The following is a 27,308-nucleotide window of genomic DNA, read 5'->3' on the forward strand; positions in this document are numbered from 1 at the left end:
TCAAAAATTACTGGCTTGTGCAACTTTTCAGTGGACCTGGAAGCAAGGCAACAGTGGTTGAATGCAGTTGACATTGAATCCATCGAACTCTGTACTGGTCATGAGATTTAAAATGAATGTTTCACTCGGGATTGTTTGTACGTTATTCTCTTAGCTTTCATGCTAGCGTCATTTCAACACTCAGACACGGTTCCCTTCGGTCTTGATCATATGAAGGTGGAGGAGAAAAATCTTCAACTTCCACAGAAGGTTTTGTGGAGAAACTGGCATCACTTTGCTCCGTACCACGCAGTGGGACTACATTACCTCAAGTTCATCTCACTGTCAATCACAGATACCCAATACACATCCCCTGCTCAGCCCGAAGTCACTTTGCTTGACCTTAATTTTATTTTTTTAATAACTCAAATGTCATTGATTTTATATTGTAACCATATACATATACACCTCTTGGCCAGGTCACCCTTGCAAAAAAGATCCTCATCTCTCTGGGTTTTATAGCTGGTTAAATACTACACAACAAAAGATGGTCATAGAACAACAAAGTGCAAACATTCACCCTTTATTGCAGAGTAAAATTCAGTGAAAACATGGACAGATTAAAACATCAAAATTTAAGCAAATGTGGGATCTCTACTGATTTGAATTTTATTTAAACTGGAACTAATTTTCATAACTTCCTTACATACAATGAAGTCCCTTGAACAATACAGCAGTATTGATTTGAACTCTGTCTTGCCCCGCTCAGTCTCTCTTCTTCTGTATGTAATTATGTCGCCTAAATTAAGTTCGAAACACACTGGACAGTAAAGATGTAGGTCCACTCCCAAACGGTCTGAATTCCACAATGGATTGATGTCGTCTTGCAGTTCCAACATTTGTGGACCCAAAAGAGGACTGTCCCATACCAGGACATTGATCCCCGGATGAGGTTCAGTCATGGATCCACTCTCCTCCCATACAATCTCTGGAACCAGCATACCCTGACAAAAATAAAAAAAAAAGATACTGTTTATGAACAGCACTGTTTTTTTTTGTTTTTTAGATTATGTAGGAACAGTGACCGACTAATAATAACTTATATTGTTGCTTGCAGGCAGACCTCATATCTCCATAACTGTTTATAATTTGCAAATAAGTGAACCTTAACAAAGTAGTGACATTAGTACATCTGATGGCTCATAATGCCATGCATTGTGATGCATTTTGAACTTGCAGATGTGCTATTCTTCCTACAAACAAACAATTTAGGGAAATTGTTTGCACCACACAACAATAATCCTTTTCATTCATTTTCGATGAAAATTCACTGTAGTCATTATGATTTCATGATACTCTTCTTGATACTTTCCACTTTAGTCAAACTGCACACAAATCAGTTGTCCAGTACAGTGAGATTAAATAAAGCATTTACCCGGGGATCAGAAACAGGGTTCTGGGTCAAGCCCAACTGCCACAGCTGATTTGGTGTCATGCTTTGCTCCGTCCTGATTGGATGGCTGTCCCACGCGTCACTAAAGACATCCAAACTGGCCTGAATGCGTGGTAGAAAAATGTAATGGCTGCAGAATACGTGATGTTACTGATATTGAGCAAGTCTTGGTCCTCAGGAGAGTGCAGGATGTTGTAATATAAACCAGTAACACTCATGAAGACATCACACCAGAGGGGCTCAATCCTGTATTTGGAAAAAAGCAAAAAGAAATATTATATTGTCAGATTTATTTTTAATACATCATTCACTTTTATGTATCAGGGCTCCAGACTAACTTTTTTCACTAGGAGCATAGTGGCCCCTAACTGAAAATTTTAGGGGCACAACCAGAAAATTTAGGAGCGCATACCGTAAATCAACATTCTAACCAAATCTACTAATTTCCACTGTATTACAAATAAATACTTTAACAATAGATGCAGAAATTACAATGTGCTGTTTCTAATTCAGTGTCATATTTTATTCTGCACTTTTGAAGATGCAACATGAAGGTAAACTGACAGCACCATCGCTGTCACGACAGTACAACTAAGTAAAAATAGTTAAAAAGAAATACCATACTTTTAGAATAAAAAAAAGTTTTTAGTAACAAGTGATTACTGTAGTAACCTTTCGTAATTTCACAGTTTCAAACAATACTTAAATGTATGTAAATATTAGAGGATGGAAATTCATGTTGGTGACACCAAATAGGTTCAGCCAAGATGCACAATAAGCGTGTTTGAGATCACCCAGATGGACGCAACACTGCACAGATCACCTGGTGTGTGACGTATATTTTTGTTTTTTCTCCAACATCACTCATCAATCAAAACAAAAATATCACGAGAAAGGGGTGAGAGCAAGACACCAATCAGAGCGAACGCAGCTGGAAATTTAGTATTGAACTGACTAAAAGCTGCCCTACAGACTACAAAACAATGCATTATGGGACATGCGTCCTGATGGGTTTTTTGTAGTTCACTGATCAATTAAAATAATTTAAAATACCAACTGATTAAAAAAAGGCTACATCCATTACAAAACATTAAAATAATTATAAAAGATGTAATATCACAGCTCATACTTAGGGGGAGAGGCATATTAAAACGAAATTGAATGTTAAGGACAACTCCTAATTCCTGGTCTCTTTCAGTCTCGCTGCAGCTTCGATTTCATGGGAGTTTGAGACCCCTGCTGTACACTCTGTCACTGGTACACTAGCTGCAGGTCGGAAGAACGAATCAATAGTTCGCTTGCTCATAGCTCAGACGCACATATCAAGTTGTGATGATATTTGTCTCCGTTTCCTTCCCACGGATGTTTACGCGCGCTCGATTATCTCTAGGCCCCGCCCCTCCACACATTTTAGCCACTTGCAGTGACTTTCCCTATTCTTCTCACACGCATTGGCCGCCTCAGGCATCACTCAATGAAACGCGAGTGTGTGCTCGCGTGTGGTCCAGTCTCATGAGTATTCGCGCGAGTGTGTGTGTCTGCCTGCGTGCGTGTGCGCTCGCGTTTCATTGATGATTTCATCTCTCATTTCATCGATCATTGACGTGCTCCTTTCATGTTTAATGTATAAAAAATACGGAGGGTGGAGGAGGCAAATTTACTGGTAGCACATGTGCGACTGGGTGTAAAATTCAGTCGCACACTCTCAAATTTTGGTCGCAAAATGCGACCAAATGGACGCAGTCTGGAGCCCTGTGTATATATTAAAGCTTCTAAAACTAGGTTCAACTCACCGTTGATTGTGTGTACACTTTTCCCACAATGAAGCCGTTTGTGTCAGTTGTACGTACTGTGAGCATTAACTCGGCTATGCCCACATTTTCTCCTCCGTGATCTCCTCTCACCCTGACAATAACATGAAAATCATGTCTCAAACACATACATACAAATGCATCGCCAATACGGTACACATCAGTTTAAAATGTAATGTTCTTATGTATGATGCCAATAAGTAGAATTTCTAGGTTAAAAAAATTGCAGGAGTGGGTTACATGTATCACTGAGGAAAAAAATGAGGTGAGAGAGACTGTTAAGGGGGGGTAAAATGTTATTCATGAGGGGAAAGTTTTAGAGTTGCCTTTGTTTATGGAGAGGAGTCTAAAAAAAGTTATTTTATTTTTGTACAAATAACCAAGTACTTATACTGCCTGATATGTGAATAAAATATTTCTTTATGAATAACATGAATACCTCAGAGGAAAGCCATAAACGTTCACAGCGTCACTAAAGAAGGCCAAGTGGGTGTCTGCACAGTTGTTGTCTGCTATCTTCAGGTACAGGATACATGGAATACAAGTACAAATACTTTCAACTGTCAGATATTTACAGGGGCAAAAATGCTAAATTCCCAATTGACAGGTAAAACAGTAATACAATAGGATGATAAAATATGAAATAGAATAGAATAGAAGGGTATTTAATAATCCCTGAGGAAATTTTTTTAAAATGGCCATCTTAAAAAAACACATAAACACACATGCATTACAAATAGAAATATCACAAAATAAAAAGATTGATAAAAAAAAGGTAAATAATTGGAAAATCAGTGGGTAAAATTAAAAGAAATTACTTGTAAGATGCCCTGCCAGAGAGTTGTATTGCCTGATGGCACGAGGAACAAAAGATTGTCACGCTGTCACATTCAGTAATTCCTAGAGAATAAATAAAAACACAACAAACATGGATTAGATAATTTAGCTGTCTGATCTTAAATTACATAATTTTCAAATATTAGAAAGGGGAATTTTTTTAAAACACTCTTGCTATGATTACTTGAGCTTGTAGTAAAGAACACCTTTAAAAAAAATCAGAGACAAGACACTGATCACAGGAAGCCTGTGTGTAATATTTACAGTAACTTCTACTCAAATCACTGTTGACAGCTGATTTCTCCCATCCACCCTTTCTGTGACTACTTATCGACTACAAAACAGCCTAAAAACATAATGTTTGGGATTCTTGTCATTACGTCATTGGAAGTAAAGTTACGGGGATTTTAGTGGCTGTCACTCTGACACAATCTCACAGGGCTGGTCATCACAATGAATACGGGTTCTAACGTTAGAAACTTAATGAGGCTTCTTTCATTCAACAGTGGATTCACGTCTGTTATATTTAAAAAATGCCGTTTTCATGAATGTCATATGAAATACCTTTGTTGCACAGTCCACCCCGTCTTAAAGTCTGGGCTGTGAAAATGCTGTGTCTAACTTTAACCCGGATCGCGTTTACATAAAGGCAGCACACGGAACAACTAGCTAGTTAGCATAGCATAGCATCAGTGTTTAAACAAATCGCCGTCTCCAAATCAATACTTTTTATTAAACTTTCTTTGCTGCTGTAAATCCGGCATGCTTTTCCCCTTAGTTCCTTATGAATCATGTTAAGAACCTACAGATCATTGGCTATAGACGCTAGCTTGAACCGACACCGGCTTGAACTTCACTCACACTCACACAGACACAACTTGCACAGGCTAAGCAAAACAAAGCTAAGCTAATTTGCGGTGGGGGTACTCTGCAAACGACTCGGCTGCAGTGTTCATAAAGCATTCACACATGTCACTTGGCAAAGGAGAACGCTTCAACTTAGTATTCAATAACATTACAGGACGTACAACGAGGGAATGATCAAATAAATGCATTACTTACGGGCTGAGACTGATCCCGTTCAGAAGACCTCTCCGCCATGTTTGCCGCCCGCGTCCTCCCAACTGCTGTGCTGAACAGCTCCCTCCCTCGTCACTTTGAAAGTGAGGAGTGTAAGGGGCCATTCGATTGGTTAAAAGCGAACCCGCCTGCTTTGCCGATGAGTTTGATTGACAGATTCACTAGCCAATGGTGAGATTAGTCGACCCGCTCCGTCAGATGAGTCTCAATATTCACCGTAGAAAAATCTCTCACACACACGGGGAGATTCACAAACGGGAACGGGATTTTGAATGCACAGTCTGCAATTCGAATGATCTGTGAGTTCACATCACATGTGTACCTAAAAATCATGTTTGTGAAGCACTTACTGTGCATTTCTGATACATTTATTGTGAATTTCTAAAATGTTTTTTGTGAAACACAGTGTGCACATTTGTGAGAAACACTTATTGTGCATTTGTAAAACATTTAGTGTGCATGTGTGAAACACAATCTGTGTGTTTGTGAAACACAGGGTGTGTATTTCCGAATTTATTTTTCACGTTTGCATAAAATGACATTTGTGAATCGGAGCGTGTGCATTTGTGATTATTGAGACTGAATTAACTCCATATTAAGGCCTTAGTCACATACACCCATACAGGAGCTGATCTGTGCAGTAATTGACCTGTGTGGGTCCTGCAGGTTTGTGGGTTTTCTGGGCTCATGGCCATATGTTAAGGTAGTGCAGGTGTGTATTCCTGTTTGCTTGAAGCTTGTGCGACCACCTTAAGAGATTTAATAAAAATGGAACATAAAGTTTTTGTGTGTGTGATAATTGTATAGTTGTACTGTTGATGCTGTCGTACGGTGCCCCAAAGCCATGCTCTATTTCTTGGTAAATTGCCACATGCATGGGTGTGAAGGTTACACCCAAGAGCTCATTGGATGCCCATGAAAACTATTCTTTAATTTCTAACAGCTGAAAGGAGTACCGTATTTTCCGGACTATAAGTCGCACCGGAGTATAAGTCGCACCAGCCCAAAAATGTATTATAAAGTAGAAAAAAACACAGATAAGTCGCACTGGACTATAAGTCGCATTTTGACGGGAAATTTACTTGACAAAATCTGAGACCAAGAACTAATAAGTTCCACAACCTCATATGACACAATCATAGCAGATTGTTTATCTCATAATTTCACAGTAATTCTTTCTCAAACTTAATTATTTATTCCTTTCATGAAGCATCATTGGCCAAAAAATACTCTGCTTTCATCCTGTATTTGTAGAAACAGTTGTCATTTTTATTGCATTTCTGAATCTATGAAATCATTGGAAAATAGAATATTATGTTGTTAGCCTTCAAGATCTTATTGTAAAAAAAGGTTTGCTGATTCTCTGAGTCACTTAACATACCTCATACATCAAATTGACCAAGGAACATCATCTCTGTTACTCACAAATGAACATAACAGGAGGGTAAACAATGTATTTATTTCAATTTATTTCTAATATAAGTCGCTGCGGAGTATAAGTCGCACCCCTTGCCAAACTATGAAAAAAAGGGCGACTTATAGTCCGGAAAATACGGTATGCAATGTGCACGCCGTGTCTTCGATCCTAAAATTTTGTACGGGCCATATAGGTTTTCCCATTTTTCCCTTGCAGGCAGCACATATCCACATGTGAGGACAGTTGTGACTAAGGCATAATTTAAATGGAAAATGTTGTAATTCCTTTTTTTATTTTCTGAGCCCCAAAAAAGGGGAAACTGAACTTTTTTTTTCAGCAAAGCAAGGAAAATGAAAACATATTTCAACAGTGCTGTCCAGAAAGCACTGGATGATCAGACTGAAACTGCTGACAAAGTATTTTGCTTTATTATTCTCCATTCAATTTGAATCTGTGATCCATCACTAGCTTCATCAATCATGTAGATCTTTGGTTTTAATCGTATCCATATGCATGTACAACACTTCAATCAAGAGCTCCTTTGCTATCAGCGCAGCTAAGCGGTGTGTATTGTTTAATTTGCTCTTATCAGAACTGTATTGACGTGGAGGCTGAGGGCCATAGATTAAACGTCATTATTGAAAGAGAATTAAGCCGGATGGATGCAGCGCGTAATTAAAAGGGCACATACAGTGCTCTGATATATCCATCACTTCAGACTCCAAGATATTGGCTCTGTTTGCAAGGGGGTCACATCCTCGCATCAACTGCTGTTTATCACTGTTTAGTTGAATCACTCACTCTTGTATACCTAAAAAAGAAGGTTACTCTAATTGAAGCACCACTCATGCTGGAAATGTGAGAGCTTGGTTTTTAACTGTCTGACCATGGTAACAAGGTCTGGTTATGGGATGATTTAAGACTAATGTTTTCACTAAAGGTATCTTCCTCTATCATGATCCCTGTGCTACCCTCTTATCTATTTATTTGTTTGTTTGTTTTTATTGGACAACACCTGATAAACAGTGACAATTTGGTAAAAAAAAAAAAAATTAAATGCACAAACAGAAAAGTTTTCTATTAATTTTTTCTATAGGAACTCAGAATTTGCCACCAAACATACATGAAAACAATGACGGACGACTGACACCTAGTGGTAATTGAAGCTCACTACATCTTCATTTTTTTTCATTCAAATCTAAAAAACTTTTAATACAAATAGAAATAGAATGTAGTACCTTAATGATTTTTACAGTGTTTATATCTGCATGAGTGGCTGTGTGGTGAAGCAGTGGTTAGGCCTCTTCCTCACAGCAAAGGCCCCTGATTCAAGTCCTAGCCAGGGGACTTGAAACAGAACACCAATGGGGGGCTTTTCTGTGTGGAGTGTGCATGTTCTCCCCATGCATGCGTAGGTTTTCTTCAGGGACTCCATCTTCCTCCCACCGTCCAAAAACATGCTTCATAGGTTATTTGATTACTCTAAATTGTCCATAGGTGTGAATGTGAGTGTGCATGCGTGTGTGATTGTGGCCCTGTGACAGACTGGCGACCTGTCCAGAATGTCCCCTGCCTTTGCTCACAAGTGGCCAGGATAGGCTCCAGCAGCCCCAAAAGGGACAAACCGGGTTTAGAAGATGAATGAAAAAAAAAATATCTGCATGTACTTCTCATCACTGTAGAGTTAATTTTTCTTACTTTGGCTTGATGAATCCTCAACAGAATTGGCTTGTTCTGCCTGTATAGCTAGACATGGATTATGGATGTTGGTTATTCGCTGAGATCTAAGCATAAAACTCCTTCTTTTTATTTTTATTCTTTTTCTTGGAGGACATTGTTGCTGCCCAGCTCTTTATAAATCAGTTTTAGTAAAAAATCCAAAATTTTGTCTAAATTGCCTTTTTTTGTTAAAAGGCAAAAGGAAACAGATGGATAGTAGATAATGCAAAACTTAAATGCAAATATGGGACATTTAATGTTTTTAAATTAAAGTTTAGGAACATTTTAAAGGTCAACCCACGGTTATATATTACACAACATTTATTTAAACTGCAGCTGAAGAGCTCTATTGCTTTTTAAATTTCAATCAGTCTCCCTTCTCTTTCCTACTATTTTTACCATGATACCCTTGTACTTTGTTTTATTGTGGTGAGTTTTCAATTCTAATAGAATTAATTTTTCAAACACTAATCCATACATGAAATTATTTGCCTGGTTAACATTTAAAAAGTTTTAATTTATAAAAAGCAAAAGGCCACAAAGCTAAATTATATAAATGTATGTTTTTCTATTATAAAAGGCCAATCCTTATCTTCTATGCTTAACATTCAACTAAATAAACTCCTTTGAAAGATTTTGCTGCTTGGTGAGCAGAAATTAACCTGTCATCAGTCCCTTAAAAATGGGACATCAAACATTTGGGACATCAAAATTAAATGTAATGACTTTGTTTAACACTTTAAAGTGTTTTAAATTGTCCTAATAATGTTAATTTTGAATACATTTCTAACATAAATTCTTGGAATGCAAAAATGAAACTTTTTGATCGGATCTGGATTGTTGCTTGCCTTTTAATTTAAAAATAGCGCAAACATGATTATATTGCCTCATTCAATTTTCAAGTTTTACTTTCTTTAAAAATCATGAACAAGACTTAGTATTTATTTCTAAGCAGAGTAAGTGGAAGGTACAGATGGAGCTTCACTTTTTGAGGGGTTTTTAGCCTTTGTTCCACAATGTGTGGGAAGGCAGTATTGGCTAAGACAAGTGTTTACTGCTAAACTATAAGCTGCATAATGATGCCCAGAGATACAGTATATTTGCTGATTGGATTTGTCATAATTTGGCTTGTGTCTCTGTGTGCAATCACAGATCAAATTAGGGTTAATTCTCAGTTTTTAACATGGTTACTGATGGGCTCAATATTAAAAGATAATTACACTACAGTTTATACTGGCAAAATACCTGCATTTTTTTAAAGATCTGCATGTGTTTTGCTTTTTTTTTTGCTGTTTTAAACCCCTTTTTTTTCCTCCTTCTCTCTCCTTGCCCACTTTTGTGTGTCTGTTTTGTGTACGGGTTTGTACATGATGATAAAGTTGTTGTCTACCTATTGGAAAAGTAGGTGTTTTAATCTCTTCCTGCTTTATATGTCAACAGTGGCGATGAGCTGAATCCCTACATTGCTTCCGAAGACTTTAATGTGTGTTATTTTTTGGTAAGTGTGTGTGCATGTGCGCGTGTGTGTGTGTGTGTGTGTGTGTGTGTGTGTGTGTAGATGTATCTTTGGTATTTTTAACATGTTCTTGTGGCATTTTTTTGATGCTGAAGGACAACACATATGAAGAAAATGGAACTTAAAATTGCCTTTCTGAATATTTTTCTTTATTTAAGTTGTTGTGAATCAGGAGCAGATGTTGAATGATTGGAAAAAATGACTATCCGACTTTGACGCTTTAAGGATTATCAATATAATTTATTCTAGTTTGGTGGGCCAGATGAAATAGTTTGACAGACCGTATATGGCCCTGGGCCCGTAGTTTGCCCAACCCTGCTCCAGATCCTCTAGGTCAGCTCTTCATAATAAATGTTACACTGCAAAAAACTCACAACGTTTTTTGGCAAATTTCTAGTTTAATATCTTATGACACTTAATATAAGACAAAACTAACATCTTGCTGAAAATGTACTAGTGATTGTTGTTTTAAGACAATAAATCTTGAACATCTTGAGTCATTTGATTTAAAAAAAAAGAAACTTATTTTAAGCAATAGCTATTGAAACTTTTTTTTTTTACTTTACATTGTCTATAAGCAGATGTTTTATTTGTGACTGGTGAGTGGTCTTTTTTTTAGGTAACAAGCTTATTGGATTTGGGGAAACTGGAAAGTTGAAATACATTTAGGACAGATTAAAGATAAACATCCCCATATGTAATTTTTAAGACAAATTAATTTTAAACTATGTAATTTTTGTCTTACCTTGGGATGATTAGGATCTAGTTGGATTGTTGTAGCGCTCAAAAAAGGATACATATGGGGGTAAAGTATATTTATATTTAAGACATTAAACTTACTTTTCAGCAGTTGAAACTTATTTTAGTTTCAAGATTCAAGATATTTATTTGTCATTGTCAGTGGAACAACGAAAATAGGTTTGGAGCATCAACAACAGCCACTCAGTTCAATTCACCAAAAAAAAAATAACCATAGTGCAGCATCAGTACAAAAGGAAACACAGCAAAGACTTATTAACATGAAAAGAAATATAGATAATTAAATAAGACATTAAATAAGAAATTCAGTGTACACAAGATCTTAAGTTAGTAGCAGCAATGCAAAGTCCAGTTTTCACAGTGTGCTCAGATAAGGAGGGGGGGGGACAGTTGCTAAGAGGGACTGTTCAGCAGCCGCACAGCCGGTGGATAAAGGCTGTTGCTCAGTCTGGTTATTTTGGCCTTTATAGACCTGTACCTCCTTCCTGAGGGCAGCAGATGGAAGAGGTGGTGGGCTGGATGGTGCTGGTCATGCAGGATGTTGTGGACTCTTCACACAGCGGGCGGTGTAGAGACTACTCATCTCTGGGAGAGTGGTCCCAATGATTTTCCCAGCTGTTTTTACCACCCGTTGGAGTCTTTGCTGATTCGCCTTTGTGCAGCTGTGAAACCACACTAGGAAACCAAATGTCAGTACACTGCTGATGGCACAGTTGTAGAAGTTCACCATCAGCTGCCTGGAGATTTTTGCCGCTTTTAGTTTCCTCAGGTAGTACAAGCGTTGTTGGGCTTTGCCCACCGCTGAGGCAGTGTGTGGACCCCATGATAGGTCCTGCGTCATAGTGACCCCCAGAAATTTAAAACTGGTCACCCTCTCAACCATCTCCGTGCCAATGGAAAGCGGCTGATGGTTCTTACTGCGTCTCCGGAAGTCAACAATAATTTCCTTGGTCTCTGTGATGTTTAGTATCAGGTCGTTATTGTTGCACCATGACGCCAAGTGTTGCACTTCTTTCCTGTAGTCCATTTCATTATTGTCGTTGATGAGTCCAAGCACTGTGGTGTCGTCAGCAAATTTAGCGATGAGGTTGGATGAAGATGATGAGCAGCAGTCATGAGTGAACAGAGATGAAGTGTACTTTCCTACTCTAACACTCTGTTTGCGGTTGGTTAGGAAATCGGTAGTCCAGTTGCACAGTGCGGTGTTGAGTCCAAGGTGGTGTAGCTTGGCTCAAAGCTTGAATGGCCGAATTACATTGAAAGCTGAACTGTAGTCCACGAAAAGAAGCCGGAGCACAATGGCATCCTCAGTTGACCTGTTCTTCTTGTAAGCGAAGTGATATGTATCCAGTGAAGGTGGTATTGCAGCCTTGATGTGTTTTATGATCCAGTTTTTCCAGGCACTTTGCAGGGATGGAAGTGAGCACCACGGGTCTGTAGTCATTTAGACATGTGACCTTCGATTGCTTAGGAATGGGGATAATTGTAGCAGATGTGAAGCTGGTGGGGACCCATGCTGTGGAGAGCCACAAGTTGAAGATCGTGATAAAGATCTCAGTTAGCTCCGCTGCACAGTCCTTCAGCACCCGGCCCAGTTCACCGGCTGCTTTCCTGCTGCAAAAAGAGTTTCCCCCAAAAATTAAAAGAAACACTAATCTTAAGAAGAAAGTCTGAAAATGATCTTTCTTTGGAGCAATTTATTTTTACTTAACAATAAATCTTATAGAAATATATCAAAATCTAGAAACAAGATTTTTCACATTCATACCCTAGGGAAAAAGGGGAAAATTATACCAATTTTGAACACCTTATATGAATATGAACACATTATTAGTACAAGTTGGCCTGTCCTAAGGAATCATTCAATCAAAAACTAGCACTTATTCTTAGAACACAAATCGAAATTTTATAAAAACTAAAGTAGTTAAAAACTGTCTGAGAAATTAAACATGGCTTGTCCATACTATGACATAATTCTGTTTGATAAAATGCATTTAGATGCCTTATCAACATTGTTTTAGTCTTTTCTGTAGTAACTAACTAAACTCCAAGACTTATATTGCTGCAGTTTGAACTACTACCTATTGAATGTAGTGGACCAAAACACATTCTGTTTGTTGCAAGAGTGCATTAGAAAGCTTAAAGAGCTTTCTATCCCTAATCTGTAAGCTTTTGGTGGCGTTTGGACAAATTCTTTGTGTTTACTTTGAACTTTTGTGGTGTCACAGTGGCCAAATGTCAGGAAAACCCAGGGTTTGCGCACGTGTTTGTGTTGCAGATAAGGATAAAGCTGGCTCTTAGTTCAGATGCGACCTGGCGCAGCACAATTTGCTCATTAAACACAACTCAACAGTCTTCTCGGAAAAATCTCACTGTCACACATAGACACGGCAACTGCATTCAGGGCCTTTAACTCCCACTTTCTGAGGTTTCTATGGCAACAGCATGCACTCTCCCTGCATAAGCAGGGAGAGAGTATTTTGTTTCCACATCCAATCTTTGTAAAAGACTCACTCCAAAGACATGTATGTTCTTTGTTTTTAACACAAACTCTGAGCAACCTTTCTGAGTATTTATATATTTAAGTCATACACAAGGAAAAGATGAAAAAAGCAATTGAAAATGGTCGTATTTGTAACATAAATAAATACGCTGGGCGAAACACAAGCTCACTGCTAAGCTCCATTCTGATGCATCCACTTGCAGACAAATAGATCTATTAACGTCTGTTTTTTCCTCGTCTGAGCTGGAATCCGGATCACTATATGTTATGTTGGAGTTCTGAGGGGCTGTAAACTAGTGGGAGAGAGTGTAAACATAGAGCTCTCAGGAATGGGGAGGGGAAGGGGGGTGGGGTTGCTCTCCACTAACAGTCCCACCCCCAACTCACAGGGAAATTTCTGAACTACTACTACTCCTTCCTGTCACTCTGCAGAAACGATGTCCTAGAAAACATCACAGATTCTTTGACTTTGCCTAAAACTGTCAAATCATAATTGGATGACCACTGGGAACACTATTACAATAGATCAAAAGAGGACTACAATGGGTCTTTAGGGGCCATGTGGGCACAGCAGTTGTTTGTCACTAATCACTGCTAACTCATCTCATCTTTAGAGTCAGATCAGGCTCTTTCTTTTGATTTGGGTATGACAGAGCACAGTTTTGTATTTATATAACACAAGTAACACAAGTGGTTTTTCTTTGCTAAAGTTTCTGTATAAAGAAAATAAATGCATGTTTGAATAAATATATGACTATGATAGTGTGGATTGCAAGTTAATGACACAGTTAGAGCATCTCCACATGGCTGCCTAGAGAAACTATGCCAGCTTTAGACAGCCTGACTTTCTAACTAAAAATCTAGTTTGTCCAACTGTTTGGTCAGGCGCAGGGCAGATGGAGGGGTATTGTACTTTTTTAATTGATTCAACCCTAAGCAGAGTTGGCAGCAAAGGTGAAGAATCATTTTAAGCACAGAGTAGAGTTGGCAGAAGATGGCTGTAAATTTGTGCCCATGGAGCTGCAGTGTCAAAAAAAGATTTCAGCAGGAAATGGAAATGGCAGCACAGAGGAGATGAAGATATGTGCTAAAAAATAAATGGAGGGAAGTTTGCTAATATGTTCTGCAGATTGTTGTGTCCAAAAATTGGCAGAAAGACAACATAAACATACAAGGTCTCAAATGCACCATCAAACTTAAACATAGAAAGTCTTTTAGGCTCCAAATTATGTAATAGTACTTTTTTTGTTTGGTTGTTTTTCTCTGCATGGTGGTGTAGGTACCATGACCATTCAGCCTGCAATAACCGTTCTGGGTCCTTTCGACTGAGGATGATGTCACACTACGGTAGCCCCACTTGGACAAACTACGTAGCGTGGAGATCTGCTCGGGCTCTACATGTTTTCATTTCACGTTTCAGATTTTGCCACAACACACTTTGTAAAAAGATCTGTGGCTGTTAGAATGAACCTGCTGCTCCACACGAGAGAACCGTGTCTCTGAGCAGAGCAGCTGGAGTCTCATAGCTTCGTGTTTGCAGGCAGGGAAGATGCTTTGTTACAGTGTGTGGTCCGGAGAAGGGTTGGGAACGCAGTCCATTTGGCTGCAATGCACTTAATAATAATCATAACAATAATAAAAGTATGACGGTGGTGAGATGTGCTGTAGGTCAGACAGAGGAGTTCAAGGTGGAGGTGGGACTACACCAAGGATCAGCTTTGAGTCCTTTTTTGTTTGCTATGCTGATGGACAGGCTGACAGACGAGGTAAGACAGGAATCTCCCTGGACAATGATGTTTGCGGATGACATTGTAATTTGCAGTGAGAGTAGAGAGCAGGTGGAGGAACAGCTAGAGAGGTGGAGGTTTGCTCTGGACAGAAGAGGCATGAAGGTCAGTCGTAGTAAGACAGAATACATGTGTCTGAACGAGAGGGATCAAGGTAGAAGCGTTAGGTTACAGGGGGCTGAGGTGGAGAAGGTGCAGGAGTTTAAGTACTTGGGGTCAACAGTTCAGTGTGATGGGGAGTGTGGAAAAGAGGTGAAGAGGCGAGTGCAGGCAGGTTGGAGCGGGTGGAGGAAAGTGTCAGGAGTGTTGTGTGACAGAAGAGTGTCAGCAAGACTCAAAGGAAAGGTGTACAAGACAGTGGTGAGACCAGCTCTGCTCTATGGGTTAGAGACGGTAGCAGTGAGACAGAGACAAGAGGCTGATATGGAGGTAGCGGAGATGAAGATGTTGAGGTTCTCCTTAGGAGTGACCAGGTTAGACAGGATAAGGAACGATTACATCAGAGGGACGGTTCATGTTGCCTGTGTTAGCGACAAAGTTAGAGAAGCCAGACTGAGATGGTTTGGACATGTTCAGAGGAGGGATAGTGGATATATTGGTAGAAGGATGTTGGAGATGGAACTGCCTGGCAGGAGGGCAAGAGGACGGCCAAAGAGGAGATACATGGATGTCTTAACAGAGGACATGAAGTTGGCTAATGTTAGGGTAGAAGATGTTCATGATAGAGTGAGGTGGAAAAGGATGATTCGCTGTGGCGACCCCTGATGGGAAAAGCCGAAAGAGAAAGAAGAAGAACAATAATAAAAGCACGTTTAGAAGATAACCTCGCTCTGTGTCAGAGCTCTGTTTTTTTACAACAGACCACATAATACCGTGATCCCTCGCTATAACGCGGTTTACTTTACACGGTTTTGCTACTTCACAGATTTGCATTGTGTTCTGCTTTCTGATTGTGCGTCAATAACGTTGCAGTTTAATATGTACATGTAGGTAAAACTGCTTGCCAAATTTACATTACGTTCGTGCAAATTCTCTTGCAATTTCGAGTTTCTCTAAGACCAATAATGTCAACAAAACGCTGTGTACCGACAAAAGCAAACAAGAAGGAGGAAGAGGACACAAGTGTGGCCAAAGATGAGGAGGAAGGACTAACACTTGGTCGCTTATCAACCATGGTGAGAATGGCCACTGAACTTAAGCGAGTAGCTCAAGAATGGGACCCTTTGATGAGCCGTTCATTACAGTTCTCCAACATAATCGATGGGGGCATGTCGGTGTATAAGGATCTTTTTGCAAAGAAGGAAAAAAGAGCGACAGCAACTGCCTATCCCTATGTTCTTCTCCTGAACAAACACACCTGCACCGCGGGCTTCAAAAGAAGAAAACACTGCAGAGCGGAGTCAGGATGCAGCGGCTCAGTCTGAAGAGCAGTGAAATACACCTGTAATCCCCTCGCAGTCAGTCCAGACTCAAGTCTTCTTCCTCTTTCGGCTTCTCCCATCAGGGGTCGCCACAGCGAACAAGTCGCATGGTAAACTTGGCAATGTTTTACGCCGGATGCCCTTCCTGACGCAACCTTCTCAAACCGGGCTTGGAACCGGCACAGGGGTAGAGAAGGGAACAGGGAGCAGCCCGGAGTCGAACCCTGGTTTCACGGACGGAAGGTGCCGCAAACCAGCACGAGCTAAACCGGCTCCCGGTCCAGACTCAAGTGGTTTTCTTAAACGGGTGTCTTTATTGTCTTACACACACACCGTGAAAACTATAGAAAGCACAAACAAAACAATTAATGCTTATCAAAACAAGTACAAATTTCAAAAATAAACATTTACACTCTCAATAAAAATACCAACATAAAATAAACATACCTCGTTGGCTGTATACTGCCCAAAAGAGAATGAGAACCTTTTTTCTTTCTTTCTTCTTTGTTTCTTTTCTTGCTTTTCGCTGATCTTCCTTCTGGATCTTACGTCGTGCTCTCTTTGCTCTTTTTCCTTCTCTGCTTTTTCTAACTTAATTTGACCGCAGCGACATCTACAGATGGCTTATAAAACTGCACATTTAAAATAACCTCAAAACCCATCAAAAAGGACACATTAAATTCAAAAGAAAATGTGGGAGCTACACTCCCACCAAATCTCACAACCACTTAATGACATTTCAATGAGTCAACTTTCCATTTAAACTTGAATATTAATGAACACAAAAGTTAGTCTACTTCAACCAATACAATAACCTTATGTACAGGTCGGTCAAGTGTAACAGTCTTGGTCTTATGTTTACCATGTTTGTCAAAAACAGTCTCGCTAACCAATAGTCTAACCTTTCTCACTTTATCATCTGCTCCAGGGTAGACATCTGTGACTCTGGCGATTCTCCATTCATTGCGTGGAGCAAGATCTTCTTGAAGTAGAACAATGTCATTTATCTTCAGGTTTCTTCTTGGCACATGCCATTTTTGTCTTGGCTGTAAGTTGAGTAAATTCACCTTCCTCCATCGGATCCAAAACTCATTGGCTAGATATTGTACTGTTCGCCATCTCCTCTGAAGATACAGATCTTCCTTTTGGAACTTCCCTGGTGGTTGAATGATGGTAGACTTCATAGTTAGAATATGATTAGGTGTTAATGGTTGAGGTCCAGCTGGGTCATTGAGATATTCTGCTGAGAGTGGCCTGCTGTTAATGATTGCCATAACCGCATACAAAAATGTTCGCAATGACGCAGTGTCCAATCTCTTTGCTGATTGATCAAGAATAGCATTAAGAACACTCCTTACTGTCTCTCCCATATCCCTCCCATATAACTTGCTGAGGGGGGTTCATGAGGAATTCACATCCGAATGCCTTGATTCTTTCTTGATCCATCCCTTTCATCAGATTTGCAAACTCTCTCTGAGCACCAACAAAATTGGTTCCTCTGTCACATCTCAGCTGACGAACATGTCCTCTGATGGCGATAAAGGCCCACAGAGCATTAATAAATGCATCTGTGCTTAGGTCATCTGCAACTTCAATATGGATAGCTCGTGAACTTAAACAGGTTAGTATCAATCCATATCTCTTCAGCTCTTTACGTCCACTCTTCACATGAAGTGGTCCATAACAATCCATTCCAACATAGGTGAAAGGTGGAGTGGATTCTGTCCTGTCAGAAGGTAAATCTCCCATTTTCTGTACCTCTGTACTCCTCCTAAGCTTCCTACATTTGACACATTTGAAGATGTAAGATGAGACTGCACCACTACATCCAAGGATACACCATCCGTTAGCTCGCAGTTCATTGAGTGTCATTCCACGTCCTTGATGCTGAACCTTTGCATAAAAATATCTCATCAGCAAAGCAGACACATGACTGTCCTTCGGTAATATAGCTGCATGTTTCACATGAGAATGGAGCACAGCGTGACTCAAACGTCCTCCGACCCTGAGTATTCCTTCTTCCTCCAAAAATGGACTTAACTTTTACAGTTTACTGTATTTAGTGTTTGCAACTGTTTCTCTTGCTTTCATATCTTTAATATACTTTGAAAACGCATTTTCTTGAACAAGTTTAACAACCACTAGTTCAGCTTCTTTCCGCTCTTCTAAACTTGTCCCTTCTTTGGTATTTTGTTTCATACTTCTGTACCTTTTGATTTTTCTTCTTAACAATGCGACTGCCCTGATCTATCTAGACCAATCTGAGAATTTCTCGAAACGTTCAAGTCTCTTTCAAGTAATTTCTGTTGACGAAGGAAATGTGGTCCTGTGAACCAATTGGATGACTTTAATTGTTCTGCAGTCAAGCCACGTGATGCATGATCTGCAGGATTGTCTTCCGAAGCTGTGTGGGCCCATTGTTCTGATGTTGTACTAGACTTGATTCTTTGGACAAGATTAGCCACAAAAACTTGAAGCCTTCTGGCATCATTCTTTATGTAGCCAAGAACAACTGTAGAGTCTGTCCAGAAGAACTCTTGTGAAACTTGAATCTCTAACTCTGCTCGTAGTAGGTCACTGATTCTAACAGCAACAACTGCTGCTGAAAGTTCCAGTCTTGGGATGGTCAGAACATTTTTAGGCGGGACTCTTGATTTGCCCATTAGTAAGCAACAGTGGACTTGACCTTGTTGGTTGATAACTCGAAGGTAAGTGCATGCTCCATACCCTGAGATGCTCGCGTCTGCAAAATGGTGAAGCTCATAGCTTTTGACACCTCCAAACTCTGGGGGAGTATGACATCTCTTGATCTGCAGATCAGCTAATCCAGGTAGATCTTTAATCCATGACTCCCACTGAGATTTCAGATGCTCTGGAAGATTTTCATCCCAATCTATTTTATCTCTGCACATCTGCTGGAAAATCTGCTTGCCTGGGAGAACAAATGGTGCAATGAAACTTAGGGGATCATAGATTGAGGCAACAGTGGAAAGAAGACCTCTTCTTGTTAATAACTTAGCTTTGACTTGGACTCTGAATTTAAATGCATCAGATGAAATGCACCATTCAACTCCAAGAGCTCTTTCAAGGTGTGGTAAACTTAAAGACATGTCTTGGTCTTTGAATGTTGCGCGCTCTTCTTCTGGAACTGTTGATATGACCTTTTCATTATTTGACACAAATTTGTGGAGTCTTGACTTGCCAGTAGCGCATAGCGCTCTTGAGTCTCTCACAAGTTGAATGGCTTCACTTTCTGTTGGAACACTTGTCAAACCATCATCGACATAGAAATTTCTTTGAATAAAATTAATGACATTCTCCTTGAAATGAGTTTGTCCTTGTACTGCAAGGTGCTTCAAGCCAAAGTTGGCACAGCCAGGGGAAGAAGCTGCCCCAAACAAGTGGACTTTCATTCTGTAGACCGACGGTGTTATATCCAGGTTTCCATGCTCCCACCATAAGAAACGCAGGTAGTCCTGGTCGTCTCCTTTGACATAGAATTGGTGAAACATTCGCTCGATATCACACATGAATGCAATCGACCCCTTGCGAAAGCGACAGAGAACGCCCACCAATGTAATTGTCAAATTAGGCCCTGATAACAGGTGTTCATTAAGAGATGTGTCTTGATACTTGGCTGAACAGGCAAATACCAATTGAATTTTGCCTGGTTTATGTGGGTGATAGACCCCGGGGTGTGGAATATACCATGCAGGACTGTTTCCTAACTCTTCTTTAGGGACCTTTTCTGCATCACCTCGAGAGATGATGTGATCCATAAACTGAACGTAGTCACTGTGGTATGCCTTGTCTTTTCTTAATCTCTTCTCAAGACATTTTGAGGAGTGCATTGAGCACACTTTGGTAAATGGCGTATACTTATATAGCGCCTTTCTTCCTACAAGGACAAAGCGCTTTACAGTCACAGACCCATTCACCCAGTCACACACACATTCACACACTGGTGGTCGCTCCGCTGCCAAACACAGGCGCCTGCCTACCACCAGAGGCAAGGTGGGGTTCAGTGTCTTGCCCAAGGACACTTCGACTCATGGGCGTGCAAGGCGGGAATCGAACCTGCAACCTTACGATCATGGGACGACCGCCCTACCGCTGCACCACGGCCGCCCCTTTGTTGTCTGGTAGCTTGGGTCTTTCATCACGAAATGGTTGTGGCATTTCATAGTGACCATTTTCATTCTGTTGGATGCCTTCTCTGAGTTTTGAGAGAAACTTGAGATCATCTTGAGACACAGGATTGTCATCAAATCTCCTTTCTGGAAAATCCAACTCCAGTGCTTTAATAATCTCAGAAGAAGTAACTCAACACCTGAGTCAATATTTGTCCGACTGTATTTTGTTCATAATCATTTTAAATTTCCTCCCGTTCTATCCAATTACTCGGGTCGCGGTGGGCGGGGCTAATCTCCGCAATTTGAAACCTTCTGTTCACATTGATGATTCAAATTATTATTTGACAGTACAGTACAGAAGTTATTTGTTGAAAAAACGTTTCTAAAGTACTTTTATTTGTGAAACAAATGCTTGAGCCTGTAAAATGGTTTGTTCTTTCTTGTCAATGTACAATAGAGTATGTAATTGTATAACAATTGTAAAAAAAATTAAGGTTTCTACTTCACAGATTTTGCCTATCACTGGTTCTTTTTGGAAGGTAACCACCATGAAAAACAAGGGTTTACTGTATCTTCCTTTATAGTGGTATCGTAACTTGTCCAGACCAATCACTATCTGACACGTCAACGGACCAATGGACAGCCAATCACATAACTTGACGTCAGCACTAGTCAAAGAACCCTGAATGGTTGTTGCAGGCCGAATGGTTATGGCACCTACAATGGCATTAAACAAGGACAGTGATCACATTCTCTTGTCCTGATTATTTAATTTATTTTTTTACGGAGCCTCTGCTCAACTCTTTTGTAGTAACGAAGATGCCTGATAGATAGTATTGGGTAAATTACTTCTAAAAAGTAATTAATATCTTTATTTAGTTACTGGATCCAAAGTGTAATTAAATTACTGTACTTATTACCTATTTTAAAAAGTAATTCACTAATAGTTACTTTACTTTTTTTCCTCTAATGTTCAGATTCTCAAGGGAAAAACAGCACAAACTAGATCGTCTTATCTTTCATTTACCTTTATTTTTAAAGTGATGACCTCATGCAAAGTATGAACCTATATTATAGGTATATATACCTTTATTCATGAAAAGAGAGGGAGAGTACAGTTTGAGAAGAAAACAAAATTTTTACATACACAAAGCACGCACAAATAGAAGATGTTTCAGTGTTTCTATTTGTGGAGCAAAACTGTGGAATAGTATAGAAGATGAAATAAAGCAATGTCCCAACATAAAACTCTTTAAAATAAGATATAAAAATATGATTTTAAAACGATATTCAAATATATCGGATGGATATTAGATGTATATATGTATGTAAGTATACATATGTAAAAATATGTATGTGTATATTATTCTTATCTTAATATGCGCATAGTATTCTTCAATAATAATTCATGCTAAGTATTTAGGACAGTACTCTGTGAAAATTATTATACATTATGAAACATTGTGTATAAATAAAGAAGCTGCTTACTAATGTAATTAATATTGATGAGGAATAGGGGGTGAGTTTATATAAGTTTATACTTCTTCTCACTCCTTTTCGAATATGTATAATTGTTTAATTGTTTGTAGTATTTGTGTTCATATATGGAAGAAAAAAGAAAAAAATTCTGTTTGTGTTTATAACGGTTCTTGAGCGTGAACGTTTTCTTTATATTCTCTTTTTTTATTTATGTCTGTTCTTTCTTTTTGTTTTGTTTTGTTTTTTTAACATATATTCGAAATAAACTAGTTTCCATTCCATTCCATTCCATTCCAACCTGGTTCAAAACATGACCTGGTTTTATTAGAATTCAACAGTGTGAAAAATGATACAAACATAAGTTAGAACATATGTGGTCTATGCCTCTGCTCAAAGTGAGATGTGAAAAAAAAAAAACTGTTACACCTTCATTGATATCATTCAAACCTGAAATTAAGCCACACTTTTGAAAATATAAACTATTCAATGCCTCCATGTTAATTTTTGCTTAACCTAAGTTTTCCATCACAATGAGTTTCACCTTTCTCTCTCTCTCTCTACATCCGCCTTTTGTGCAAAGTTCTGCGCTGCTACCAAACTAGCCCCTGCCCCCCCTGCGGACCACATTAAGCGCTAACTCATATTGACCTGAGATGTAGTCACGAACAGGTTGAAAAGCAATGTGACTGCAGCAATGAGGCCTTGTCTGTACTTTAACTGATCCCCAATCTTACGCTTGCATGCATGTTGTGCATATACGTGTTATTTTTTTAATCAACATCCATATTGTTTCATTTAACCGAGAGAAAATGTCAGAGCCTACAAAACCTAAGAAAGGAGAGTTTCTATCCATCCATCTTCCTCCGCTTATCCGGGACCGGGTCATGGGGGCAGCAGTCTAAGCAAAGATGCCCAGACTTCCCTCGTCCCGGCCACTTCCTCCAGCTCCTCTGGTGGGACCCCAAGACGTTCCCAGGCCAGCTGACAGACATAGTCTCTCCAGAGTGTCCTGGGTCTTCCCCGGGGCCTCCACCCAGTGGGACATGCCCGGAACACCTCCCCAGGGAGGCGTCCAGGAGGCATCTGGACTAAATGCCCGAGCCACCTCAACTGAATCCTTTCGATGTGGAGGAGAAGCGGTTCTACTCTGAGCTCTCCGCGGGTGACCAAGCTTCTCACCCCATCTCTAAGGGAGCGCCCAGCCACCCTGCTGAGGAAGCTCATTACAGCCGCTTGTATTCGGGACCTCAATAAACAATTCTGCAAGATCAATCATGTCAAACAAATAAGACCAATTGGATATTAGTAAAAATGCTAAAAGTATACCTTTTTAACATAATATTGCGTAATTATTTTATTTTTACAATAAAATATCTTATACAAACAATATTAAAATCATATGTATGTACATTTCTGGAGATATTTGGATGTTTATTTCTGTTTTTGAAGTTTCTATCTGCTGCTGTAAGAGAACAGGCAGCCAGCAGATGTCTCTCTGTTACCTTGGATCGGAGGACTGACTAAATTCATTTTCTTTTTTTTTTTTCTTCCGAGTAACGGAGTGCTGATAAATAGATAGGAGACAGAAGCCTATCTCCTTGATTTGAGCACTGGAGTTTGATGGATGAGGCTTGTCCCAGATCTCCAGAAAGAGAGTGGAATAAAAGGGCGGCAGGACTCCTAATCAGCTCCTTCATGTCTCTGCCTCTTCTGGTAGAATACACCAAGTAGAACTAAAAAAAACTACCCTGCTTATGTTAGATTGGGGATAAATTAGATTAGGGAGGTATTTTTCAGAATCAGACCATCCTGACTGATTGAACTAGATGTTTTTGCTTCTTTTTATTCTGAATATTGTTGTTTTTAAGAGGAAATCTTATTGCATGAAATAAATCTAATATCATTTGTGGTGAGCACAACATTTTTTTTTAAATATTCTGTATATAATATGATAAATAATTGTGGGATCATTTTTTACCAACACATAACATAGTTCCGTCGAGCAACCTGGAGATGTTGTTTGCATACATTTATGTACTGCAGACTCTACATGAGTGTAGGGAGCCGCTTTAGCGCGGGCTGCTCCCTATTCCCTTCTCTGCTTCTGTGCCGGTCCCAAGCCCGGATAAATTGAGAGGGTTGCGTCAGGAAGGGCATCCACCGTAAAACGTTGCCAAGCTAACCATGCGACGCATCCTCGAAAGGGAGGTTGTTTCGCTGTGGCGACCCCTGATGGGAAAAGCCGAAAGGGAAAGAAGACTCTACATGGGTCTAATTGGCAAACCCATAATAATTAATTGCCATAACTTTAAATAATAAATCAAGTTTTGTAATGTCTATGATATATCTATGAATTTCTGTCTTGTGCTTGTTTTACCAGGTTCTTAAACCAATATTCATATGCTGTTGATTACTACTTCAGTTTAAATAATAATGTGTGCATTGTTTGTCTTGTTCAAAACAATAGAAAAAAATAAGCCTTTTAAGTAAAATGCAACTTTTTGGGTATTATTTGCTACACACTTTAATTAAGTTAAGCTCTGAAACTAATATGACTGCATGCAGAGCTCCATGAATTTCTTCTGTAAATATGGCATTTATGTGTTGAAACTCTTGTTATGTTCATTTTAAACCAAAAAGAGATGTACCAGAGAGCTTGGCTTTTAGTAATTTGGGCTGCTTTTTTACATAAAAAAACAGATTGTTTGCATTTCAGAACAAGTTAGGAAACTTTATAGACAACTCTGTGTCATACGGAAACGCTGAGCCGCCACCGCGAAAATATTTTTGGAACAGTTTCTCATTATTATGAGAAATTTATGTCGTTATTACGAGAAACGTATCTCGTAATAACGAGATTTGTATAACATTATAACGAAATAGTTGTTTAAGGTAAAACGTCACCTTCTCGCGGGATATTTCATTCTCGTCTTGATGGAACTGAGGGAGAAGATGGAGAATCAGCGGGAGCCTCTTTATTCCTTTTTAATGGATAGAAATGTGTCGGAGGACAGAATTTCCACCATGAGGAATGACAAAGTAAGTTATACTTGTGAAAAACATAGTTTACGTGAGTTTCATATCGATTTAATTTTGTTTTTTGTTACTGAATGAGCCTGCTGTGTACTGCCTAGACCTGAGACCAAGACCTCGTTAACTTAAGAATTGTAGTAGCTGCAAGGAAGCTCCTTAGGCAGGTGGTTGTCAAACAGCTCTTTATTAATATTTCTGTATCTCAGAATGGTTACAGCACCAACCAACAGGCACTGCCAGCTTCTTCTAACTCCAGCGAGAGCGTTCACCGAACGCACACGCACAAACCCACAGGTAGACCCCGCCCCCTCTATCCCATCAGTCACCAGCCCACCGCTGATTGTCACACACTGTGGTCTAGCAACTGGCAGAGAGAGGGGGGCGCCGGCCACCTGCAGCTCTGTCTAAACTCTGGGTCGTTACAGTATGTTGTATTTTAAAGTTGCAAGGAACAACTCTCTTAAGTACGGACGTGCTGTGTTAACTTCTTTTATTGACATAACGGGTAGCAGTCGCTTTTAACAGAAGGCTTCGTGCTTTGTTCATATCCCATAATGCATTATTCTTATTGTCAATTCATCTTTATCGTAACAGAGATGCATTTCAGTGCAGTAGGATAAACGTATATCAAAATATTACAAAGTACACCTCGATTTATGCTTTTATCCTAAGCTAATCCTAGCGTATACTTTTATCCTGCAGAAATGACGAGTTGAGCATTACAATTTATTAGGTGTCAACATCAAGCAGTTAATGCAGAACTTTATGCTTATAGCATATACGAGCAAGTGAGTGAAAACTATTTTATTATTAGCTTCATCATAACATAAGAAGCCATGCCAACTAGTTATGTTCGTTATTATGTGTAAAAACCACAACTGGAGCAAAAGCGCGTCCTGTTGGTGTGATGCACGTAGTGTAGCTCCAGAAAGTCACAAACTGTCTTGATGCTTCTTGATGAATATGTTGTGTAAACAATCCTACTTTTCTTGTAAGGTACAATAAACCGCTGTTTAGTCCAGGTTAAAACAATTACTTTTACCATGAATAACTAATAATTTTTTTTTGTAGATTGACATATCAGCTATTGGAACCACACGAAGGTTTTGCTCTGTATATAAAACGAAAGGTGAGGGAGATGCACAACGGCAGTCATTGCTTCAAAAACTAAAAAGAAAGATGGGATTTGACACACAACTAGAAGGCCCTGACCATGCGGAACATGATACAACTCAAACACATCCAAGGGCATATTTGAAGAACAACAACCTGGCTCTAAGAAAGACCAGAAAGGTTGAGTTAGGATGGATACACGAAGGAAAGCAGCTACGCAAGAAAAATGGAGGTGGAACAAGGAGAATAGATTTGCCAAAGGAAGCAAAAAAGGCTGACATTTTAAGCATTGCAAAGGAACTATTTTTTTCCAAATGGAAGATCTAAAAAGGGACAACTGGAGGATTTTACCGTGGTGCAGCGGTAGGGTGGTCAACCCATGATCGTAAGATTGCAGGTTCGATTCCCGCCTTGCACACCCATGTGTCGAAGTGTCCTTGGGCAAGACACTGAACCCCACCTTGCCTCTGGTGGGAGGTTGGCGCCAGTGTTTGGCAGCGGAGCTGCCGCCAGTGTGTGAATGTGTGTGTGCATGGTGAATGGGACTGTAAAGCGCTTTGGGTCTTCGTAAGAAGGTAGAAAGCGCTATATAAGTATACGCCATTTACTTTTGATATTTTAGATTATCAAGAGGATGCAGTATTAGATGAAAACACCACAGTAAGAGAACTTTATTCCCTGCTAAAAATGGGAACGTTAAGATTTTATCTTTGCACAAGAGAACGGAAGGAATCAAGATTCACAGAAATCAGTATTCCAGATGACGACATAGACCACGATGAACCAGAAGATGAAAACAGCTCCTCACATTCATCTAACTTCTCAGAGGTCCTGATAGGTCCTCACACCGGTGAACCTCTGGCATGGCAACTGGAAGACACTTTGCCCATTTCATCAAGTGATGAAGGGGAATCTGTGAGTCTTGATCTTCCTTCAGCCACCCTGAACTTAAGTTCTGTGAACCAGTTTGTCTCAAACAACTCTGCAGCATCGACAGCTACCTCCACTGAAGAGCCTGGACCTGCTCTTATGCTCCCACCATCTGCTGTGTCTATTTTGACAAGTTATGAAGGAGACTCGGCAGTTTTTCTTATTCCTTCTTCTGCCCTTGAGCTGGCAAGTCCAAGCAATATCACAACCAGTGATGTGCCATCTACATCCAGTGTTACTGAGCAGCCTGCATCCACCTCTGTGTCCCACATACCTAGTATAAATTCTTCAGATTATGAAGCACACAGTAATACTGAGCTGTCCGGATATGACATGAT

The 27,308-nt window shown here is 39.6% G+C and overlaps 1 protein-coding gene and 1 long non-coding RNA gene across 3 annotated transcripts in view; one reads left to right on the plus strand and one right to left on the minus strand.

Annotated features, from left to right (window-relative positions):
• The window catches only part of lsamp (limbic system associated membrane protein), an 834,470-nt gene that overhangs the window by 325,565 nt on the left and 481,597 nt on the right, over positions 1-27,308 (plus strand). The gene's annotated exons all lie outside the window — the stretch shown is intronic.
• Positions 547-5,721, minus strand: LOC144996869 (uncharacterized). 2 transcript variants are annotated; one of them, XR_013659652.1, is made up of 6 exons: positions 5,143-5,721; positions 4,062-4,143; positions 3,683-3,759; positions 3,226-3,337; positions 1,415-1,678; positions 547-983 (listed from the first exon to the last, which is right to left on the minus strand). It is a non-coding gene; the product is annotated as an uncharacterized LOC144996869 (long non-coding RNA). The 2 variants fall into 2 exon arrangements; XR_013659651.1 differs by lacking the exons at positions 547-983; positions 1,415-1,678 and having other exon boundaries at positions 2,976-3,337; positions 5,143-5,715.

Source organism: Oryzias latipes, chromosome 13 (genome assembly GCF_053564925.1).
Source record: "Oryzias latipes strain Hd-rR chromosome 13, Olatipes_Hd-rR_3.1".
In the NCBI taxonomy this organism is placed as follows: Eukaryota; Metazoa; Chordata; class Actinopteri; order Beloniformes; family Adrianichthyidae; genus Oryzias; species Oryzias latipes.